At 45.0% G+C, this 21,870-nt stretch overlaps 1 long non-coding RNA gene across 1 annotated transcript; it reads left to right on the forward strand.

Annotated features, from left to right (window-relative positions):
• Positions 1-1,808: 1,808 nt before the first annotated feature.
• On the forward strand, positions 1,809-20,712 carry LOC136641696 (uncharacterized). The gene is made up of 3 exons (XR_010793906.1): positions 1,809-1,993; positions 17,707-17,826; positions 19,004-20,712. It is a non-coding gene; the product is annotated as an uncharacterized lncRNA (long non-coding RNA).
• The last annotated feature ends 1,158 nt before the right edge of the window (positions 20,713-21,870 follow it).

The raw sequence follows: 21,870 nt of genomic DNA on the forward strand, positions 1-21,870 counted from the left end.
CCCCCTGCTATTTCCAAATCACCCCCCAATGCTGCCTCTTCACTTCTGTCCCAGACCTTTGCTTCAGAGTCAAAAGGTAGCATGAGGAGCTACTCTTACTAACCCTTAGTATCATGCTGTTATTGTCATGCCAATGGTAACCTCTACTCATGGTGGTGTTAGTACCACCCATCTCAGCCAGGAAGACTGAGTAGGTGGATGAGTGGACTTCCATCTGATCACATAACCAGGAAAGGTGGATTCCTCCCATAGGTGTAACTATGGTTGTGAAGGGGCAGAGTTGATTGAACCAGAGAAAGTTCCAGGGAGCAAGAAGCAAAAAGTCAGAATTGGTCTTAAAATTATTCCCTAGGTAGGGCCCTAGGAGGCTGTGGCCCTAGGCTCTGGCCCTAGGAGGCTTTGCTGAGGTGGCTCAGTTGTTAAGCTGGACAATAGCTGAAGGGTCCAAGCCAGGCATTGGCATCTGTGCAATCTTGTGAGGCACTGAAACACTATCCCGCCTGAACCTGGGCCCAGCTGCCTGCCCAGCAGTCCCACTTACCTTCCCCGGGCTGTTCCATTGCCCCTTTGGAACTGGCTGCCCAACACAGGGGAAGCGGTGCTCTCAGCTCATCTCCCTCCTCTTCCCTATTTGTCCTTGACCATGCAGGGGAAGGGGACAGACAGGCCTACCCACTGACTAGTCATATCCCCCACATAGCATAGGCCTTAGGTGCTGTTTATAGACTTGCCAATTGGTTGGAACAAACCCACTGACTGGCCCTTATACTGGGATGTTGATTGCTAGTCAGAGCAAACAATACTGGCATTTGACCAGAGGACTGACTATGTAGAAGGCAACTTCATAAGTAAATCACAGTATTTACGTTAAAAGCTTCCGTGACTGTTAAAGCACCATTAGTGTATGCTTTCCAGAGAGGCAAAAGACATGTCCCTGCCCCAAGGTGATTGCAGTCTAGATATTGACTCAAAGAGACAACAGTGGAAAGGGAAATGGAGGTAGGTGGAAATGGGGGGAATGCACACAGCGGGGGTGCCTGGATCAGTGACATTACTTCTGAGCTCCTCAGAGGAGAGGGTGCTCACTGCAACTTTGCCTTATCTTTCCCCCCCCCCTCTCTATTTTTTGGATAATTTTAACTCCCCAGAAGCTCCTGTGCTGGAATAGCAACTGCCAGCTGCTGGGGCATCCCTTTTGCAAGCAGCCTTTTATTTTTCTTTGTGACACTCCATTACTAGGGACAGTACATGTATTCAGCCAATATCCCTAACTGCCTAGAGAAACTTTTCTGCCCAGAAATAAGAACTATCCTGTAAGTGGGTAGCAAAACTTGTCTGTCTAGGTACAAGGGGTAGGATGGGTTAGCAAATAGGTACAGCGCCAACTAGGAGGCAGTATATTTCCCAGATAATTCAGAAGCTACCTGTCTCAGACATTTAGTCTTGTCCTCTTTTACCTGAGGGGAAGTGTTTCTACCTGACCTTTCCTCCTCTTCTCCCTCTCCCTCTGATCTCTTAAGCATGCAGTCCTCTCTCCATGAGCTTTGACCAGCCACATAGAGTCTACCATGCTGTGAGGTCTCTCACTATGCAGAGGAAATAGTTCTAGGATTCCCTGTTCCAGAGTCTAGCACTATATAGCCAACCAACATGTACATGCTTATCAACTGTGAGTATTGTTAGTAGCAAATTAGCAGTGGGAAGCATTAGGAAAAAGTGTCTTCCCTTATATGACTCTACCTGATTATCAAACTCTACCTGATAAACCACTTTTTTCAACAGGATGGAGGAGTCAGGATGGAGGACTGGGTTCTACTCCTCCAATCAAGTAACCTGATGACATCATCCAGACAAGGTCATATATTCCCCAACATCTAGGAAGTTGTTGTTTTGTTACCAATCACTGAGTGACCCATTCACTGGGAGCTCAGAGAGGAGCTCCCACTTGCCTCCCCGCCCCCCAAGTACAAGGACTGGGGCTTCCTTGAGCAATGTAAGTAACTGAAGCTATGGACTGTCTAGCTAAGGTTGCATCAAGGAATTATTTTATGTTCCTGGTTTGCTAATTTACTCCATTCCAGTTACAAATTTTACTGGTTAGCAAGAAGATTGGGGGGGGGGGGCTGTGTCTTGACAAGCATCCCAGCCTCATCTACTGGTTGTTATTGGTCATTGCGTCCATTTGATCAAACCTTTTTGCTTAGGCAAATACTTAGTCATTTTCCATTATCCTGTTTGTACTTTTACTACCCACTTTTCCTCATTTTGTTTACTCCCCTTTCTTTTGGACTCTTCATAAACTAGTTACATTTTGCCTGCCTAGTCCATGTTCATGAGTAGTTCAGTGGATTGTCACATCTCCTTGCTCTGAATATGCTACTGTGGGTTTTATTTTTAATAAGAACTCCTGGAGTTCAGCATTCTGCTGGCAGGGTTTTCTTCCCCCCAAGACTGCCTCTCGCTGTCTGGTCTCTGTAGCCTGGGATGATGGCAGCAGATACAACCTACCAAGGTTCTTTCCTGTTCACCTGCTGCTGCATAAAGGGAAAGTGGAGAGCAGGAAGGGGTGCATGCTAATTACTAAATGCTACTCCCCTTGGTTGGTCTGCCTTCTCCTAGGACTCTCTCTTTTCCCTGACACAAGGGACACCTGACAGTAGCAGGTACTCATGTTACATTTACAGCCCAAGCCTATCGCCCACCATAGTATGTAGCTGTGCCAAAACAGGCTGTCCTGCATGCTATGGCAGAGGGTCAGATCAGGAGGCTTCAGAGAGGTAAGGGAACATATTTTCTCCTACCTCAACATAAACCTCCAGCTCACCAATGGGTCTCCTCAGACCTGCATCAGCTCTTTTCTCAAAGAGAGAAAGGGGGTGTGTCGGAAAGGTGAGGAAGGGGATAACATCCAGCGCAAGTCACCTGTGTTGGGTACCACACTGTGTGTTGGGTACCACCCCCTCCACTTCCCAACATTTCTCCTGCCCCCCCTTTCCACCCCATTCTGCCACCACCCTGTTCTGCCCCTGCTGTTGTCGTCAACAGGTGCTCCTCAGTTTGCTGGCATGTGCTGGGCCTCTGTGGCCTGTCTTGTGGAGGTCTGGAAGTGTGTGGCTCCATGTGCTTCCGGAGCACCTTTTGCAATGCCAAAAACTGTGTTCCACTGTCAGAAGACTGGTTTCAGCAGTGGAGCCCAGTTATAGTATTGAGCCTTAAAGCTACAATCCAAATTTATTGGGAGGTAAGTTTTGTTGAACTCAGTGGTTTTATACTTCTGAAAGAACATGCAGAGGATTGTATTCTAGTATATATTTTATACTTATTCAGAATGTTTTTTTAATTCAATTGAATTAATTCAAAATTAATTCAATTTTGATTTTATTTTGTTTTAAAACTATTGTAACCCACTCCAAGAGTCTGGGATGAAATTAACTAGCTCTTTAAATGAGGCATGAAGTGTGGACTAATGACTGAGCTGCCTGAAGTCTGAAGAGCTAAATAGGAGAATCTGTGGTTGTGTTTTTGGATGGGAGACAGAATGCCAGGTTGTGACAAGCCGCAGTTTCCGTTGTGGCAGAATGAAGTCCCTGTGTAGCTGATTAGCCACTCAGCGAGAGAAGTATGGGAGTGTGTGAGAATACCAGACAATGAAGTACAGAGAATGACCTTGAGGACCTGTCCAGGCTTGATTTATGATTGCCTACTGAAGTTTGATGGCATGCAACCAGAGGAGATAACCACCACGTGAAGGCAACACCTGGTGCCTGAGGATTCTGTTATTTCATAGAATATTTGTAAAAACCCCATTGAAAAAAGCTGCTTTAGACTAGCTTGCCCATGTTAACTGCCTTGAATGCTGTCTAAACAGAGAAAGGCGATACAGAAATACTGAAAAAAATAAAATAATTTTCAAAGTAGAAATAAGTGGCAGGAAAAGAAAATGCTTTAATAAAGAAATTCAAAGTTGATTTCTTTTGTTATTATCTTAAGGAACAAGTTTACAAAGATGTGGCTATAGTATGGATGTATTAGTCATTATGAGCTCCTGAACATTATCATTTACCATTATCCCACTGTTTCCTGTACATATATGCTTTCTCTTTGAAGGCTTAAAAAAAACAAAAAAAACTATCACATTCTTGAAATGTTAAACTAACAAATGGATTCAGGGGTGCAAACTAAGTGATGTCATAATAGAGGAGGAGGAGGGGCAAGGCATCTTTGATCACCGACACTTTTATATCCCCTTTAATAAGGTGCATAAGTTGGGCAAATAAAGGATGAGAATCCCTAAGTGCCAGGTAAAGGAACACAGGGCTGGTCATACCATTAGGAAGTGGTTTGCCAAAGTGACAGAAGATTGTTGATTTAATTAAAGGGCAACAATCATAAATACATTCACTTCCGATAAATTCAACTTTACAAGTACAGGTTTGCACTGACATACTACTATATTTACTACAATGAGGGTGGGTTGCCATTTAGATTTTCTGCCTCTAGCACCAAAATGTCTTGAGTTATCTCTGATGGAATTAAGTAGCCCAATTTAGATGGCATATCCAACCAGACCTACTCAGCAAGGTCCATGAATACACACATCCCATCAACCCCTTCCAACCTGCTGCCCTATAGCCTCAAAATTTCATGGAGGGAACATTCACTTGAACTGTTCCTCACACAAGATTTAAATACTGTAGTAAAATAGTATTTAAATCATGTGTGATGGTGGGTTGGATAAATTGCTCCCTATACAATTATAAGGCAGCAGGGTAACACACTGGGAACAGGTGCTTGGTCATGTGCACTAACCTCGCTCATCATGTGTGAACATGGCTGGGTGGTTGGGTGTATTGTCTCAATCAGTCCAGTGTCTGCTACACCATATATGTACACATGCCTGGAGACCCTCATCAGGACTAAGGCTGCAATCCTATCCATCCTTTCCTATTGACTATAATGGGACTTACTTCTGAGCAGACTTGATTAGGAATGGGCTCTTGGCTTCCTACAACATTTACATGCGTACCAAAGGATAGATATCATTCACATTTTATACATGTTTGCTAGGGGGAAAAGTCCTCCATGATAATTGACCAGTAAAATGCAGTACTGAACTGTACAACTCTGAATAGCGATGAGAAAGATATCATCTGCAATTTTCATGGGTTCCAGCAACCACCACCACCATCTTGGAGTATGCACTCCCTCCCCTTTAATACAAAAAACTTGAGAGAGGAACAACTCGCACTTCAATTCAGGGCACTTCCTCTCTCCCTCCCATTACCCACTGTACCTGTTCCTAAACAGCAGCAGCAACAACTTCCAACAAAACTGCTCAACCAGAGATCTTTTAATCTCTGTGCAGATGTTATTCCCCTACAGCTGCTTTCTGTGGAGAAAGAGACTGAGAGGACCAGGAGAGAACTTGCAGACATATACTCTTCCAAAGGTGGACATTTGCTTGACATTGTATTTAATATGCTGTTTATTGCCTCATCATTGAATAGCACGGCCTCCCTGGCCCTCAGGGTGGGGATAGGCAAATTAGGAGAGAGACAGCCTCAGTGGTGTCCATGCACGCTGTATCCCCCTTTCTAGGTCATGATGTGCTGACATGGATCAATTCAGACTTGCACTGGCTATTTGGTGCAGTCCAAGTAGACCTGTTGCCGTGGGGCTTTCCCAGGGTAAGAAGACAAATGTTCCCTTATCTTGAGGAGATCTCGAGTATGCAAAATTTCCTCGTGGGCATTCATTGGCCCTGCATCGGCCACCATCCCCTGCTCCATTTGTGGCTCCAGCATTGGGGCTGGGTGGATGTAGTGACTGACTCTTTGGACTACCCATCAATGAAGCATGGATATAATACCAGTAATGCGAAACACCAGTGATGCTTGGATATAGTGCCAACATGGAGCCAATGAAGGCCAATATCAGGGTGTTGCTCTGTGGGCAACAGGCTGTGTCACAGTTTCCATGGACACTGTCAGCATTGCTGGGAAGGGCTGCACTAGCATTCCTGGGAGGACTGTGCTGGCGTGGCAATGCCTGGGCAGCATTGCTTAGGATACGACGGACGTTGTGCTGGAGTCCAAACAATGGCAGCATCGCATCTGAAAAGGACTGGGCTGTTAGCCACTATGCTAGGACTACCAGTTGGTACATATGACTAGTTGCCTGTAGACTGAGGCAACCAGTCATATGTACCAACTACTAGACTGAGGCCAACATTCTCATGAATTTTTTAAAATCAAATGTTAAAAAATCCTTTAGTGCAAAAACATTTATGTCACTTCAGGAATATTTTGGATTCTCCTCTATCTTTTGCATCTTATTCACTTAAAGCTTGACACACCTTCAAAATCCCATGTCTGATTACAAAGGTCTGATACATCTGAAGCATGGGACTTTCTTGAGACCCTCAGCATCCAATTAGTAAGCTATATTTTATTAATAAGTACAACATACTGAATTCTTCATGGCTTAGCTAGTTAGGTTCTTTGTTAAGGAACAGCCCTCTGCAGGCAATTAGATGCTCCACATAGGAGCAAATGACTACACAGAATATTCGACTATTCTGTTTTCGTGCCAAAACAAAACCAGTGGCAGAAAGCCACTCAAGCAAGGGACAGAATTAGAAACATTTATCGGAGTAGTTACCATTTTATTCACCCATCATCCAAGAGACAACATGCTCAGGGATGGGAAAGAATAATAAGTAAATCATAAAATTGGTGCTGAACTCCATGGGCAGTGGCACGCCAAGAGGGGGGCAAGTGCTAAGTTTTGCAAGGTGCCTCCTTGCACCCTGTAAGCTGCCGCTCCCAATCAAAACCATTTCCAGCAGCTAGAGCAATGTACTGCTCATGTCAATCAAAATAGCTCTGATGGTAAGAGGGAGGGGCAGGGCCTCAGAGGAATTTTATCAGGGGGTACAAAGTTTCTTTTGATTCCCTTTGCAAAGGGGGAGGGGTGAAACAGAGCAGGGGAGGGTGGTGATGGGTAAGCAGAATAGGAGCAGGGAGGGGCAAAGCAGGGTGAGGGTAGAGACAGCTGGAAAAATCTTTGGAGCCCAGGTCTACCAACTCATGTGGCATCAGTAGTGTCCCCAACATCCCCAGTCATGGTAGTGCCCCCAGCATCCCGTACGGGCAACAGGTCTGAGCAAATAGGAAAATGTCAGATCCCAGGAAATTTCTGGACCACCCTCCTTTGGCTCCTGGGTCCCCCCCTTTGACTCTGGGCCTGGGTAAAAATTACCCCTTTACCCCCCTCTCCCAGGCCCTGGAGAGGGGCAATTTTCAGGGCGTGATGAGGAGCCCTGCAAAATTTAGTGGGTTCCCCCCCCCCCAGGAACACCACTGCTCAGGAATTAGCTAATCATACACAGCTTTTTGTGGTTCATTTACATTTCAGAAGAGCAACGAATGAAGGGCTGAAGCAGGCAGTCAAATGGCAGCGGATTCATGTGCAAACTGTACCAAATTTATATAAAGTGGAGGGTGGGGTGCGGCAATTTCAGGCACAGCATGGGGTGGTTGGAAGAAGGAAGTTTATTCTTCCTGCCAACTCTGCCTCCTAAAACTCATTGCCGCAGATGTTTTTCTCCCTTAGGACTCTATGACATCTGTGCCCTGTGCTGGGTCACCACCCCAGCAGGGAGCTGGGTATCATACAGATATTTTAGTTACGTGGCAGACCCCTCCCACTGATGTTCCCGCCCGGATGTGGTAACACAGATGTGGTTACACAGCCAGACCTGCCTCCTCTAGGCATGAGTGGTCCAATCTTGTAGACCAGAATCCCCCTGGTTCGTATTCATCAGGTGATCCTACAGGGCCAATTCTACACCACTTATATCTCCAACCTCTGCTGCATTCTCTGAAACTAGGCATCCTGCTGCTGAGATAATCCTCTGGAGTATTTCTTTGGGCTTGCATTTTGTTGGTCTTCCAGCTACCTCTTCTGATCCAGATACTTGCCACCTCTCCATCTGTTGGAGGCTGGAATTTGCCTATACTTAAACCTGGGAGCCTAACAACACTAAGGGTCCAATCGTATCCAATTTTCTGGTGCCGCTGCAGCTGTGTCAATGGGGCACGCACTGCATCCTGCGTTGGGGAGGCAGTCACAGAGGCCTTCTCAAAGTATGGGAACATTTGTTACCTTACCTCGGGGCAGCATTGTGGTTGCACCAGTGCAAGAAAGTTGGATAGAATTGGGCCCCAAGATGGCAACACATCACGAGAACCCAGTAAATATGATCTAGCTGAGCTTCACTGTATGTGTTTTGGATTTAAGCAGAAATATGAGAGCTTGGTAATATTCTGTGCTGCCTGCAGTCAAACTTCAAGAGCAGGTTTGTTTGGGCACTCTTGTTTGGGCAATGGAAATAATGGTTACAATCATTTGGCACGTTACCTTCACAGCTATGGAAAACGAATATCTGGGCAACACTATGTGGCTGGAACTCTTGGAACGACTATGCTTTGCCAAAAGCACACAGGAAAGCGAACAAAAAACATTCTTGTTATTTTCTGGGCAAACAAAGAATGCACTGTGGGGGTAAAAGTGAGCACATGTGACAGAGTAACAGCAATGACTGTTGTCTTCAGACATGAAGCCTGGTTGCCGTTGAAACATTAATGTTAAAAATAACACTGCAGAGAAAACAAAGTCTGCAAATTGATTAAAAAAACACAACACAATGCTTTGAAATACGTTCCAAAACGACATTGTCAGCAAACAGGCGTTATTTTCTACGATCAAATTTTAGAAAACAACGCAGAAAAAAAAATCATCAAATATTTAGAACTTCGAAACAACAACTGCAATAAACTAGGTTGGTACAACACACAGCCCACAGACCGCATGTGGTCCGTGAGGACTTTTCAAAAAGCCCCACAGAACCCACCACCTCCTCCTGCTTCAATAGCTTTATGATCTTGCTGCTGCACTGTTCTGGCTTCTTCTTTGGGCGATCAAAAAGGTCCACTGCACCCACGGCCTTCTCCTGCTTCTTTTCTGCCTACTTCTCCTACCGCCTCCTCCTATGAGTGATTTTCGCAGCTCAGAACCTGGAAGTAATTGGCAATTTTGGCACCGTGTCACCGCCAATTACTTCCGTGTCTGTGCTCAAGGGATGACACCAGGGACTTGCAGCCCACTTGGTATTAGAAGTTAGTCCACCATGCAGTAGACCCATTTACCTCATGCAATGCAACGTTTTTACCATTTCTCTTTTCTAGAAATGTTGAAAGGGCTTGTAAAATACCCATGAGGCTCACAAGATGCAGAAACATATTTTGACAAAGAGCGGTATAAATAGAAGAGATCGGGTTTGTGGGAAAAAGGACGTCTCAGTGCCATTTTTTCTAGAACTTCTTTACCTGTTGAAGATCTGGGAGATTATGAGGAACAACAGAGGGGAAGAGATGACGCCCTCAAAGTCAACTTGGGAAAATGTTCCTGCATATCAGCCTGCCTGTCTCCCGAGATAATCTGGGAGGCTCTCTTGTACATCTCACTGCTGTCTGAGCCATGGTTGGTGGTGAGGGTGGCATCAGGAGCCAGCCAAGTTAGACACAGGCTGAGGATCCAGGACTCAGTGACCTGAGGGCCCAATCCTATCCAGCACTGATGTAGCTTCCTTACCCTGTGGAGGCCTCCATAACTACCCTCCCACCACAAGATGCAGCGCACACCCCACTGGCATGGCTATACCAGGGTTGGAAACTTGGATAGGATTTGGCCCTGAGCCTCTTAGTGTAGACTATTTGTATACAGAGACTATTTGTGTAGGTTACCTATGTGAGATGTGTGAGTGTTCATATGAGGAAGCTTCAAGTTCATGGAAAACGCTTATGAGTACACCTATAATAAGGCATTATTAATAACCTTTAATATGAACTGAGGCCTACATGCAAAGCAACCCATTTCTGTTGCAATATGTAGACCCACATTCTCATTATAGAGCACAGGCACGTTTTTCCTCCAGCGGGATCACCTGCACACCCAGACCATGAGCAAACTGGTCCTGAAAGTTGGGCAGCCCAATCCTGAGCTGCGCAGGGCTGCTGAGGTGCCAAAATGGCTGCTGCGGCATCCAATGCACAACCAGGCAGCCCACAACACCTCCTAGGGAGAAAGGAACCTTTGTCCCCTTCCCCTGCGTAAGGGAAGTAGCCCCCAATGGGGTTACTCAATTCTGCGGTGTCTCTTGAGCCACCATAGAATCAGAGAGTCCCACATGGGATTTCGTGGTCCGACATGGGGCTCAGGATCCAGTGGAGCTGAGCTCCACCAATCCCGCTCCCCCTCTTCTGCCATGCCTCCTCCCCACCCTCCACTTGCCTTCCCCGCCCCTCCGGGCCCAGAACATCTCCTCCTCACCTGCCCCCGCACCCTCACTCACCACCACCAGGTGGTCCAGGCAACTGCCAGAGTGGCCTTGCGCTGGGCTAGCTCCAGCACTGGGCCAGTGGTAAGATCTCACAAATGTGCCTTACGGCATGTTTGCGACAGTGTGTGCTGGCAGTAAGCTGGTGCGCACGAGTCTGGATCAGGCCCTGCATCCTCACAGAGATTACTGTAAAAATTAGTTTGTGCGCTCATACATGACAATGTATCTTTTAGTAAAAGGAATTCCGGGCCATTGTATCTTGCTCTCCTTCTCCAGTCCACATTCTTACACCAGTTTATTGTGACAGAAGCTAAAAGGATAACAGATCACGGCAGATAGAACGAACCTGGCCCTTCGAACTGAGGAAATGGTTGCAGTCATCTGTTCCCAGGAGACTGACACTTGGAGTGGTTGCCATTCCCCCGTACTGAAATGAAAAGGCCTTATAAGGCAAAGCCTGAGCAGACCGTTAAGCACTCTGAAGTGCTCTTCGTTGTTGGAAATCCTCTGGGGAACACATAGCATACCCCTGGCAAAGATTACGGCATATTTTATGGCAAGCTCTCATGGTAACAACACAGATATTGTATCTTTGGATTTCAAACTCTGCGGGCTGCCTTGTCAGAAATAGAACAGAGTTTCATTCCTGTTTACTAGCTTTGTTGGCTGAGGTGGAAGAGTTAGCTCATTCACTAAAAGCCCTGATCTGAAACCCTGGTCTTGGATCACTGAGGTTCCAAGAAAGTCCCATTGTTTTTCAAGCAATTGTCAGGACCTGGTTATAAACCACTCTGATGGGGATTTTAGAGAGCCACAAGCCTATTATATCATCTCCATTGGGGAAAAATTTCCACAGCAGCATACTTTAAGAAAATTAGGCCAACTCTCAAGAAGTTGCTTGCACAAAAAGCAAACCAAACCAACACACTGAGAAATGGAAAGCCCTCTATGAAATGCCACTAAGCTTTCTGAAGGCTTTTAAACCTCCCTTCCCTAAAAGCCAACATATATGCTTCATGAGCAGAACCAATGGCATGCATCTTACATTGTATTATAGCAAGATTTAACTCTAGATGTCACTGAATTTTATCTAGAGTGAGATTCAAGGAAAAATGAGAGAATTTCTGTTCAGGCAAATATTGACACAAATTTTGGATACATTAAGGGTTGTGATAGGATTAGGCAGAATTCATCAAAAGTGTTACTTTCCCCCCCAAGATTCCTATCAGAGTATTTGCTTGAACAGGTCCCTCCAATTATTCCATGAATCTTGCTTTAGGCAGCATTTGACCATAACTCTGAGAAGTTTCATTTGATCAGATGAATTTTGATATAGAGGAGGGAAAGACATACGTTATAACCACTTCCAGATTTAATTCCAACTCTCATGCTCTGCTTGAGAGTGAAATGACTATCCATGGGCTTTTTACAAGCTGTGATGTCTCCTTCTCTAATCTGATAAAACCAGTGGTTGAAGTGGGGAAAGAACGACAATAGGAAATATTTAAAGGGGAACATTTTTTCCTTCCTAAATAGATAGGAAACATTCTTGATAACATCTGTGATGTTCTTTGCTAAACTGCCATTTAATGTACTATTTATTATTTAAGCATTGCTATCCTGCCTTTAATTAAAGTATTTTCAAAGTGGCTTATAATGTGTTTAAAACAATGACAGTTAACTAAGGGCACAATCCTACCCTGTGCTGGAACAGGTAAACCAAGAAGCTTGCGCTGTATCCAGCACAGGATAGGGGCCCAAGGCGGCTCAGTCAGAGGCAAGGGGAACATTTCCCCTTACCTCCAGGTAAGGCGCCTTTGCCCCAATGGGTCTCCTTGAACGGGACACCTCCTGAAGTGGCACAAGTCTGAGGAGAGTGGCTTCATGCTGCTCCAGATTCCCCAGGAACAAGGATTGCTTGTGCTGGATCCCAACCCCGCCTCCTGCTCCATCCCACCCACCCCTGGGGCCACCCAATGCTTGCCCTCCCCCTGCCCAGGAACGCCTCCCTCCTGCCTCCTCCCAACTCCTCCCTGCCCACCCCAGAGTCTTGTGTTGGCCCAGCTGGGCCAATGCAAAGCTTGCCAAGGAAGCCAGTGCGGAGGCTTGTGTCAGCCTCCACAGGCTGGCATACCTCTGAGCGCTGGCCCAGCTTCCTCCTGAGGTGGCGCAAATGTGCCTTATGGCATGTTTGCGACTCTCCTGGGCCAGCACAAGGGACTTGCGCCAGCGCATGGGTGCCTCAGGATTGCGCCCTAAAAGAACAGCAGTGGATTCTTTAAAAAACCAGCTCAAATCTAATTTAGAAACCATGTAAAGAAAACAAACCTGGTTTAACCTGGCACCTCAAGGTCATTAAGTCTGACACCAGGTAAATGGATAAGGGTAGGGATTTTCATAACTGAGGTGCCATCACCAGGAAGATCTGGTAGCCATCCACCTCACCTTTGGTGGGTAGGGTGGGGGAGTCCAGAGTCACTCTGCTTTAATGGTGATTTTAAATTACTGGGCAGGTTGGGAGTTGTCAGTGCTTTACTTACAGCCCAATCCTAATTCCACCATCACCCCCACCACCCCCGCCAATGCAGCATGTGCTGTATCGTGAGGAGGAAGGGAACAGTCCAGAGTCTTCCTTGAGGTAAGGAAACTTTCATTCCTTTATACTGGGGCAAATCTCCATTGCCCAATGGGGCTCCTCTGATCTGTGCCAGCTGTTTTGCTGGTGCAAGTCCAAGGAGAGTAAGGGAGAGGGAAGAGGAACAAGGTCAGGATCTAGTGCATGCTGGTGCCAAGATCCACCCTTCTTCTCCCATTCTGCCCCCCACCAAGAACCCCACTGATCCTCCCCCTCCTTGCCCCATTCTGCCCACCCTCACTGCTCACTTACATTCACTACCAGAGGTAGCTGGCAGTGGGCCTCCAGCATCACTAATGTTGGTGGCAGTGGAATCAAAATGGCTACCGCATGAACATTTACAACTGTGGAACTGTGTTTCTCTGCCATAAAAGGCAGTGTTGGGTTGGGCTGCAATGTGTTGAAATAATGCATTTTTTAAAATTCTGAATATATACCATGCCCCATATCAAGTGGGGTACAGTAAGTGGGGCACAGTAAGTTCCACACACCCCAATGGAGGGTTTCAACTTGTTTTTCAAACAGCATATCCTGCATGGCAAACCTCTTCTGAAACTGGGATATTTGATCTGTACGAGTTGGTTATTGAAAGTTCTACTGAGCTTTCTCAAGGCCTCAGTCATGCAAAAGGAAAGTTTAGGAACCCAGCTGTAAGTTTTAAATCTTTAACTCTTCCTACTGGTTTTCAAGATGCAAACATTTACAGGAAATACAGAGTTAAAAGAGGACTACTGGATATGAAAACAACAAATAGGGTGAATTTTCCATGATCTCCTGAATTACAGGGAGGGCACTTCCACAGCACAGAATCTTTAAATATCTTCTCCATAAGAGCAGCAAAGGAGAGGGTGCTGCCAGTCTCGTGGCATAAGGCAATTTGGGGGAAGGCTGTAACTCAATGGTAGAGCACATGCTTTGCATGCAGAAAGTCCCAGGTTCAATCCTTGGCATCTCCAGGGACTTAAAAATTAAGTAACGGAAAATATGTTGTTGCCAATGTACTCCCCTTACTGGCAATATTAGGCAGAAGCAAATCACAATAATGCCATTCCCAGACTTGTGCCGCCACTGCATGGCGGGGAAATTTGGGTATCACGCCTGGAATATCTTTGCATGTACTGTATGCCCTTGTTTGCATGTGAAAATTGGCCAGCTCCGCTCTGGTAAAGAGGCTTTTATTATCGAATAACAAGGCAGCAGGAAGAAGAAAAATATTTAATCATAGTTTAACAACGCAATATTGTTCACTATCAACGTCTCACAAAAACATCTTAGTAGGTGGCTTCCAATTTTATTGTCAGAACTTAACAGGTTTTTAAATTAACGATCGTGGACAGAGCTTGAATCCATCTGAGCTTCTTGCAGAGACTGAGTTTCTGGATAGGAACTGTAGATCTGCCTCAGCTGCCTAAAAGGGTTTTTAATAACATGGGATCAGGAAATAGGTTATAAAATGAAGGACTACACAGGCATAGTGACTTGCTAGTCCATTAGTTACAATAAATACATATAAGCTTTCACTTATTTTGCTTTATGATTATTGGACCACACATCAAGGAATGTCTGTATAAGGAATTTATCATACTTCGTTGCGGGAACTTTAAATTCCTTGCAAAGAAAATTAATTTTTTTAATAGATTCCATGCCCCTCCACCGGAATCCAGGTAGCACAATTTTAAGTCTTTACATACAGTTTCCAACACCATTCCATTCCCAGACAAGCTCCAAAATATCCCAGCAAAGCCTCCCCGATTGACTGATAAATGCAAAGATTTGTATCAGGGTGGTCCAGCCTTCTGTGCTATTAGTCATTGATCGTTCAAGGCATGCAAGTTGGAAAAGAGTGTTGTGCTAGGTGGAGAGAGGAGGCTCCCTTGTGTGAGAGACGGGTATATACTAGGGTGGCATCAGGGACCCACTAGGCTAGGCACCCACAACACTTCCTGACTGAGGACCCACAGCCATCACAGGATCCATCTGGTCAGGATGACCCATGAACCCCCAGTACCAGTTGCATGCACTTTAAGGAGTTGGATAAGGGGCACCATGGATGCCCTAGTGCAGTCCTTTTCCCTAGGGCCCTCAGCAACCTTGTGGAATCTATGAGTATACATATACAGTGTGTGAAGATGACAGCTGCAATCGGTGCTCAGTGGGGAGAGAAACTAGGCATCTAGTTTTGATATCTAGAGCGTGCGACTCCATTGTTATTTGATCTACACTGGCTCCCAGTATGTTTAAGCCCAGTATGTTTCTGCCCAACATTGCATATACGCAACAGGGTCCAAATGAGTACACCTGTGGACTGGGCAAAACACTTTGACTTCAAGGTACCTGGCTCCCACAGGATCCTACCGTCTTTTGATATCCTCTGCAGAGGGAGGCACTGCTCCAAATTCCTTCTGCCAGAACTGTGATTGGTGGCTAGACAGCTTCTTGGCCATGGCACCTAGACTTTGAAGCTTATTCTATTTGGAGACCCATTTAGCCTCCTCTCTCAATTTCTCATAGCCTAGTGAAGACCAGGGTAGTCCAAAGCAACCAGCCATCCAAATCCACCCCCAGATTCTGCTCCTCACTCCCACCCTCTGTCAGCACACTCCATCACTTGCACATCCCAACCATCATGTATTCAGCATCATTGTGTCTTCCTGTGCAACCTGGAGCTCTGCCACTACTTCTTGTGAAGTAGCAAGCAGAGAGAATTCTGGGAGTGGAATCTTTTTGCTCTCAGCATTCTCTTTGCCCGACACCTTATAATAAGCAGTGGCAGCAGAGCTGTAGGCTCTGCAGGACAAGACCAGCCCCCCTCCATCCCCATCCTTGTCCTCATCTTGCAAGCTCTCCAACGGTGTGTGATAGGGATTGAGCAGAAGGTGGAGGCATCCCCTACTAGCTTGCCACCACCCTCAGCTTACTACCCAAGATGGTGGATTCAACTAGCCTCATGTTACCAAATCAGAGGCTCCTTCCGTCCACATCAATCAATTTGAATCCCAAGACTGACATGTTTTATTGACTCCACTGTTCTGAATTTATTATGATGCTCTTTGGTATTGTAATGACTTGTCTCTAAACTGTTTTGTCAATTGTGACTTGGGGTCCAGACTGAACAGCAGCAAACATTTTAAAAACAAAGAGATTACACCTATGCAAAAGATGCAGTGGGAGCCAGTTGAGGCTTTAAATTGTGGTTTCGCTCAACATCCTAAGTATATTTTCCTGGAAGTCAATTCTACTCTCACTGCCATGCCTGAATCAGATGTAAGAGAGATATAGTTAGGGTGTTATCAGCATAAGGATGATAATACACCAAGTTCCTGAATTTTATTTATTTAAAGAAAAGTTTCTATCCCACCCTTTCACCCTTAGGGGCCATCAGGATAGCTTACAACAAATACTGTATTAAAACGTAACAAAGTAAAATTAAGCTTAACAAGCAACAGGGGCAAGGATGCAATGAAACTGGGCTTCCCTGCTCCCTTTCTCTCCTTAGTCTTGTGCCAAATCTGAGAAGACTCATAGCAGAGAGGGAGGCTTATGGAGGGGGATAAGGGCAATAAATCCCCTTTCCCTTCTGAAGCCTCCTGATCTGCCCCCCCCCCAGATACCGCATATGCCTTTTTAGCGTGCCTGTACCAGCGTGGGCACCCCCCTCCCCCCCACAAGAAATCATAATTTTTATTTTCTTCACAGCGGCTTCACCACAAAATTAAACATGTATCCATTTAACAGTAGTCTGCTGATAAATTCTAACAAAGCCAGAAGCTTCCCCCCTCCCCACATGGGGAAGGAAGAGCTTAAAATAGCCTAAACCTAAACTTACATCCTAGACCACATTCTTGCATATTCATAAACTAAGGATGTGAGCTTCATAAACCATTTTAACTGCCTTAATCCCATTGAAGTTAATGGGATTAAGCCAAAGTAAGCATCTCATGGATCACACACAGCTTCAGTAATGGCTACTGGTAAATAAAATATAGTTTTAAACTTCCCTTGTTTATACGGCACTTCATGTATTTCATTTCATGTGGCTTCTTGGACTATCCAAGAGATATTTATGGCACATTACAAGGAGATTTGGATGACCTTTCATTAGTGAGCAATGGGAAAGGCCTGCAGATAATTTAAGTACCATAATGTACAGCAGAGGAGTCTTAAAATGCAGTTAGCTGAAGGATGGAGATTTTTTCATATAAAGACATTCCCTGACTGTCATTTAAATTTCCCCGAGAGTTTGAGATTTCTTTGATTATTGCATTATATTTTCAAACTATTATATTTGTGCCGGGCGCAATGGAATAATTTAATGCAATGTTTCTCAACGTTATGTCTTTCACCGTTTCACTTCACATGGTCCACCTATTTGAAGTATCACCAGAAGTAACTGGCGTTGACATTATTGCAAGTTACTTCTGGGTTGGGAGGTCAAATGCGACGCAACAAACACCAGTAAGAGGCTCGGGGTGGACAGGAGAGCTTTTCGAGCACAGAAAAGCATGCTTTGGAATCTCCTACTGCTGTTTGCTGTGTTCCTGGTCTCACTGCTGGGCAGCACTGGTGGTACCCATACCACTGGTTGAGAAACACTGATCTAATGTATGTATGAAAAGGGGCATGTGCACGTAATAAAAAGCCTAATGATTTTCAAACTTTCTACTTACAGGAATCTTTTTCTGCTTTGTCTGATGAAGCTGTGGGTTCCAGAGAATTCTGGGAGCATTTTAGACTGTACACTCTGTTCACACAAGGTCAAGAGCTATCCTATTGTTGTGTTTCTGAACAGGTATGTCAAATATGTGGCTGAGATTACACCTTCTTGTACCACCCCAACATCCCTGTGTTCAGCTGTAGAAGGCATGAATGGAACTTTATGCGCATACAATTTTATACTCAAGAATTATTCCATGTGATCAGGAACCCTGTGCAATCTGGGGTCCTGACTTCATGGAAGTCTCTATTCTCATGCAGTAGCATGCATACAGAGGCCTTGCTTTTACTTGGAGGTTGGGATAGGGCCAATGCGCATGACCATGTTCCTCTTCTACTCAGCTAGAGAATGTATGGAAGGCAGGGGACAATGGGGCTAAAGAGATCCAAAAGGTTGGACCAGCATCCTATCTAAACAAACTCTAGAGACAGGGGTGTCAAACTCATTTCATACAGTGAATGATACAGTAAACAGTGAATGAATGCTACTGAACAGCATTCATGTAGCCTGTTGAGTTCTGAATGTTACGTCATTAAGCAGGAAGTCACATCATTAAACAGATGATGACCAGAAACAAGCACTTTTTTCTCACTTAGGAACTTATTAGCTGCAAATAACAGACCAGAAAATTCACAAATATTGATCCTAGTTTCAAGATATGGGAGAGGCCAATTATCATGCTGAGAAACGTGACTGCTCCTTCTATTTATCTCCACACTAAGGAACCCCAGAGTTCCTCAGAAGCAAAGCCTAGAATTTCAGAATTATGCAAATTGTTTCAATTTATGCAGCTTTTATAGGCTGCAGAGTTGAGCTTTTATTGCTGCAGAATCTGAATTGCTTTTTTTTCTGTTTCAAGTATGGAGTACACACAGTCCTGTCTTAAGAAAGGACGTGCTGCTGGGCTTTCCATAAGTAGATTTCTCTGATCCTACACAACTCACACATTAAAACCAATCTCAAGAACAGATGTTTGCACATATCAGAGCTGAATAATAATGTACGGCTCTGGTCTTAGCATTCCCAAAGCCTTCTGCATAATAAACAATTTAGTACCAATGCATTCAAAACAGCCTCTATGTGATTATGTTACTACATGAGCATCTATGGCATGAGAAAGAGCCTATTTTGTGGCCGAAACCAATTCTTACTAAAGTTTTTAAACTGACCCCTATTTATAGGGATCTATGTACATTTCCATTGGAAGAGCAAGATGCCTTGATTTAATATTGTTTTGCTTTATCCTTCACAGCATCAGTTTTCACCAGGATAGGGAGATGTGGATTACCACGGCTTCTCTTTGTGAAAAACTGTTTATTTACCATTTTATGGCTTGAGAAGGAAGCAGCTGCCAGCCTAGCAATGGCTGAATTAGCAGAATTAGCCCAGACTCTTCAGTCCAACTTCCAGGTCAACAAGCTATGAGCACACCAGGCAACTTCTGCCAAGCTTCTGCTTTTGCACCTGATCTAACTGTCTCAAGTCCATGAGCCAACTGTCTACCTTTTGACTTGGCCATCGCTGGCAATTGCATCTCTAATATTGTTGCTAATCAACTGTTCCATCTGAACTGTCACACTGTATCTTGTTTCTTCCAGTTGCTCAGAAATTGCCTGGGGCCGATCCAGGTTTTTAAGGGTTTCCAGGCAAACAAACATCAAATGGGCTGGCAATGCAGCTCTTTCAACCACTTGCCCTCCTTCCACCTTGCAACAGAAGCTTCTCTTCTAAGTGCACATGCGAGGGAGGAACAGAGAAAGGGGTGAGCAAGCTAGAAAACTAGAACACTAACTAGTTCTCCTTGCTGCTTTCAGTGGGTTCTTGTCGTTATGAATAGAGGCACAAGAAGTCTGCCCTTTGTAATCGGCTATAATATATGATATGCATTGACTCCTATGTCGTGGCCCAATCTCCTCCCCATTTTAGCCACTGGCGTGTGGACAGCTTGTCCTGATCATGGCAACAGAAGAAAAAAAAAATAGATTTGCTATTAAAGCTAACATCCATTAGTCTATTGAGGCAAACTGCGAACTAGTAATTAGACTGACCAATTTGGCCAATAGAACAAATAGTTAGGGAAAAAGAGGGCAGTTGTTTCAAGTAACATAAAATCTAGCAAGTTCAATATTTTTGGAATTTGTACTGGAAATAGGGGATCTATCCCAAGTACTATATTTTGGCAACATTTTATGATAGAGACTACTTACTAGTAGCTTTGACTCAGGGAGGTTTAAAGCCAAACGTATACTGAAGTCCCATTGTGTATTTCAAATGTAAGCATGTGGCTGAGTGGTTTTTGCCAAAGGGGAACTAGCGAAGGGGAAAGCTTCAAGGATTCTCTTCTGCAGCACAGATACTGCTGCACTGGGCTGAGTTTGAAGAAACATGGAAATAGTTAACAAGAAAAATAAAAAAAAATACAATGGCTGGAGCTTTTCCAGGGGCATTTCTCAATATTACAAGGATAAGCACTACTAACTCCATATAGTCAGCAACCAAAATCACAGACGGAGCTGCAGGCAAATCTGCTGAAAAATTCAATATCCTTTACCACAGCTTAGGTTGGGGATTAATTCAAAACACATACATGTTCCACTCTGTTGCCAGAAAACCAATGTCCTCTTACGCCAGAGCACATGGAAACCTTGCCAATGGCTTCAGTGGGAAATGGGCTGCTCCAGGTATTCTCTTTCACTCACACCCAATTCCCACTCACCTGTAGCATCTTGGGAACCATTTCCCTGGTGGCTTCCCCCCATTTCTTCTTTCCTGGTGATGTAGGAATTAAAAACGTGTAGAAAGAACCACAAACATACTACAAATATTAAAAGGGATCAGGAAGAGGGTGGGGCTGGCATGTTCATGGTCCTTCCCATCTGGTCTTGTTTTTCCCATGCAGTCCCTCTGTTTCCATATTAAGTGGTGTGGAAAAGTAAGCAAAACTACTCCAAATTATCATGTCCTGTCTTCCTTTCAAAAAAATAAAAATCCATGGTACTTTGTCTGGATTTCTGGCTTTTTGAAGTAACGTTCCAAGATAATTGGGTGCAAAGTGTGCAAGAATTTATATAGGGCATAGTCTGACAATGAAAATACCTTGGTTATCCTTGACACTGGTCAAAGCCAAAGGTTCTCTTCCACCAGGAACTTGGGAGAAAGGACACATTTATTTATTTGAAATACTCGTACAGTGGGTCCCCTTAATAAGTCAGGGATTAGGGGCCCAATCCTAAGCTTCACGTGCCGGCTCATCGGAAGCACACACTGTCGCAAATTTGCCCCAAGGCAAGTTTGTGGGTCCTAGTGCTCTAGTGCCCTAGTGTTTGTGATGTTCTGCAGCTCAGCGGTCATGCGAATTGCCAGGCAGTGGAGAGGTAGGTGAGGGTGTGTGGGGAGGTGGGGAGCAGGTGTTCCAGGGGAGGGAGCGGGGCAGGAGGGAAGCGAGACCAGGGGAGCAACAGATCCAGAGCCTCCATGCTGGACTGGCCGCCCGACACAGAGACTCTTGATTTCATGTTGACCTTCAGGTCACTGTAGAATCGAGTAGCCCCATTGCAGGACTACTCAGTTTACCCAGAGGAGACGAAAGTCCCCTTCTCCCGAGGAGGCAGCAGCAGCTGCCTGGTGAGTACAGGATGCAACAGCAGCCATTTTTGACGCTGCTGCAGTCCTGTGCACTGGGCAGCTCAGGATTGGGCTGTAAGGCAGCCATTTTCAACAACTGTGCTGCGGCATACTGGTGTGCCACAAACAGTCTGCAGGTGTAACATGGGAGTTTGGGGGAGCATCGTTTATTATAGGGCCATTAAGGGATGTGAGCCCCCCCCCCCCACCAACAGCATGGTGTGCCTTGTCAATTGTCAAAAAATTGATGGTGTGCCTTGACAATTTTAGTACCTTGTCAGTGTGCCACGAGACGAAAAAGATTGATAATCACTGGGTTAAGGACTGGAAAGCTTGGAATTTTATAAAGTGGAACTTTCCTCCATGAGAAATAATGGAAATAAAGGTTAATGAGGACCATACATGCATCCATGCCTGACAGTGGACTTATACGGAGGAAACACATCCTATAAGAAACAATGGAATAAGGCAAGGCTAGAGACAATAGAGGGGGAC

The sequence above is a fragment of the Tiliqua scincoides genome, chromosome 2 (genome assembly GCF_035046505.1).
Source record: "Tiliqua scincoides isolate rTilSci1 chromosome 2, rTilSci1.hap2, whole genome shotgun sequence".
Taxonomy (NCBI): domain Eukaryota; kingdom Metazoa; phylum Chordata; class Lepidosauria; order Squamata; family Scincidae; genus Tiliqua; species Tiliqua scincoides.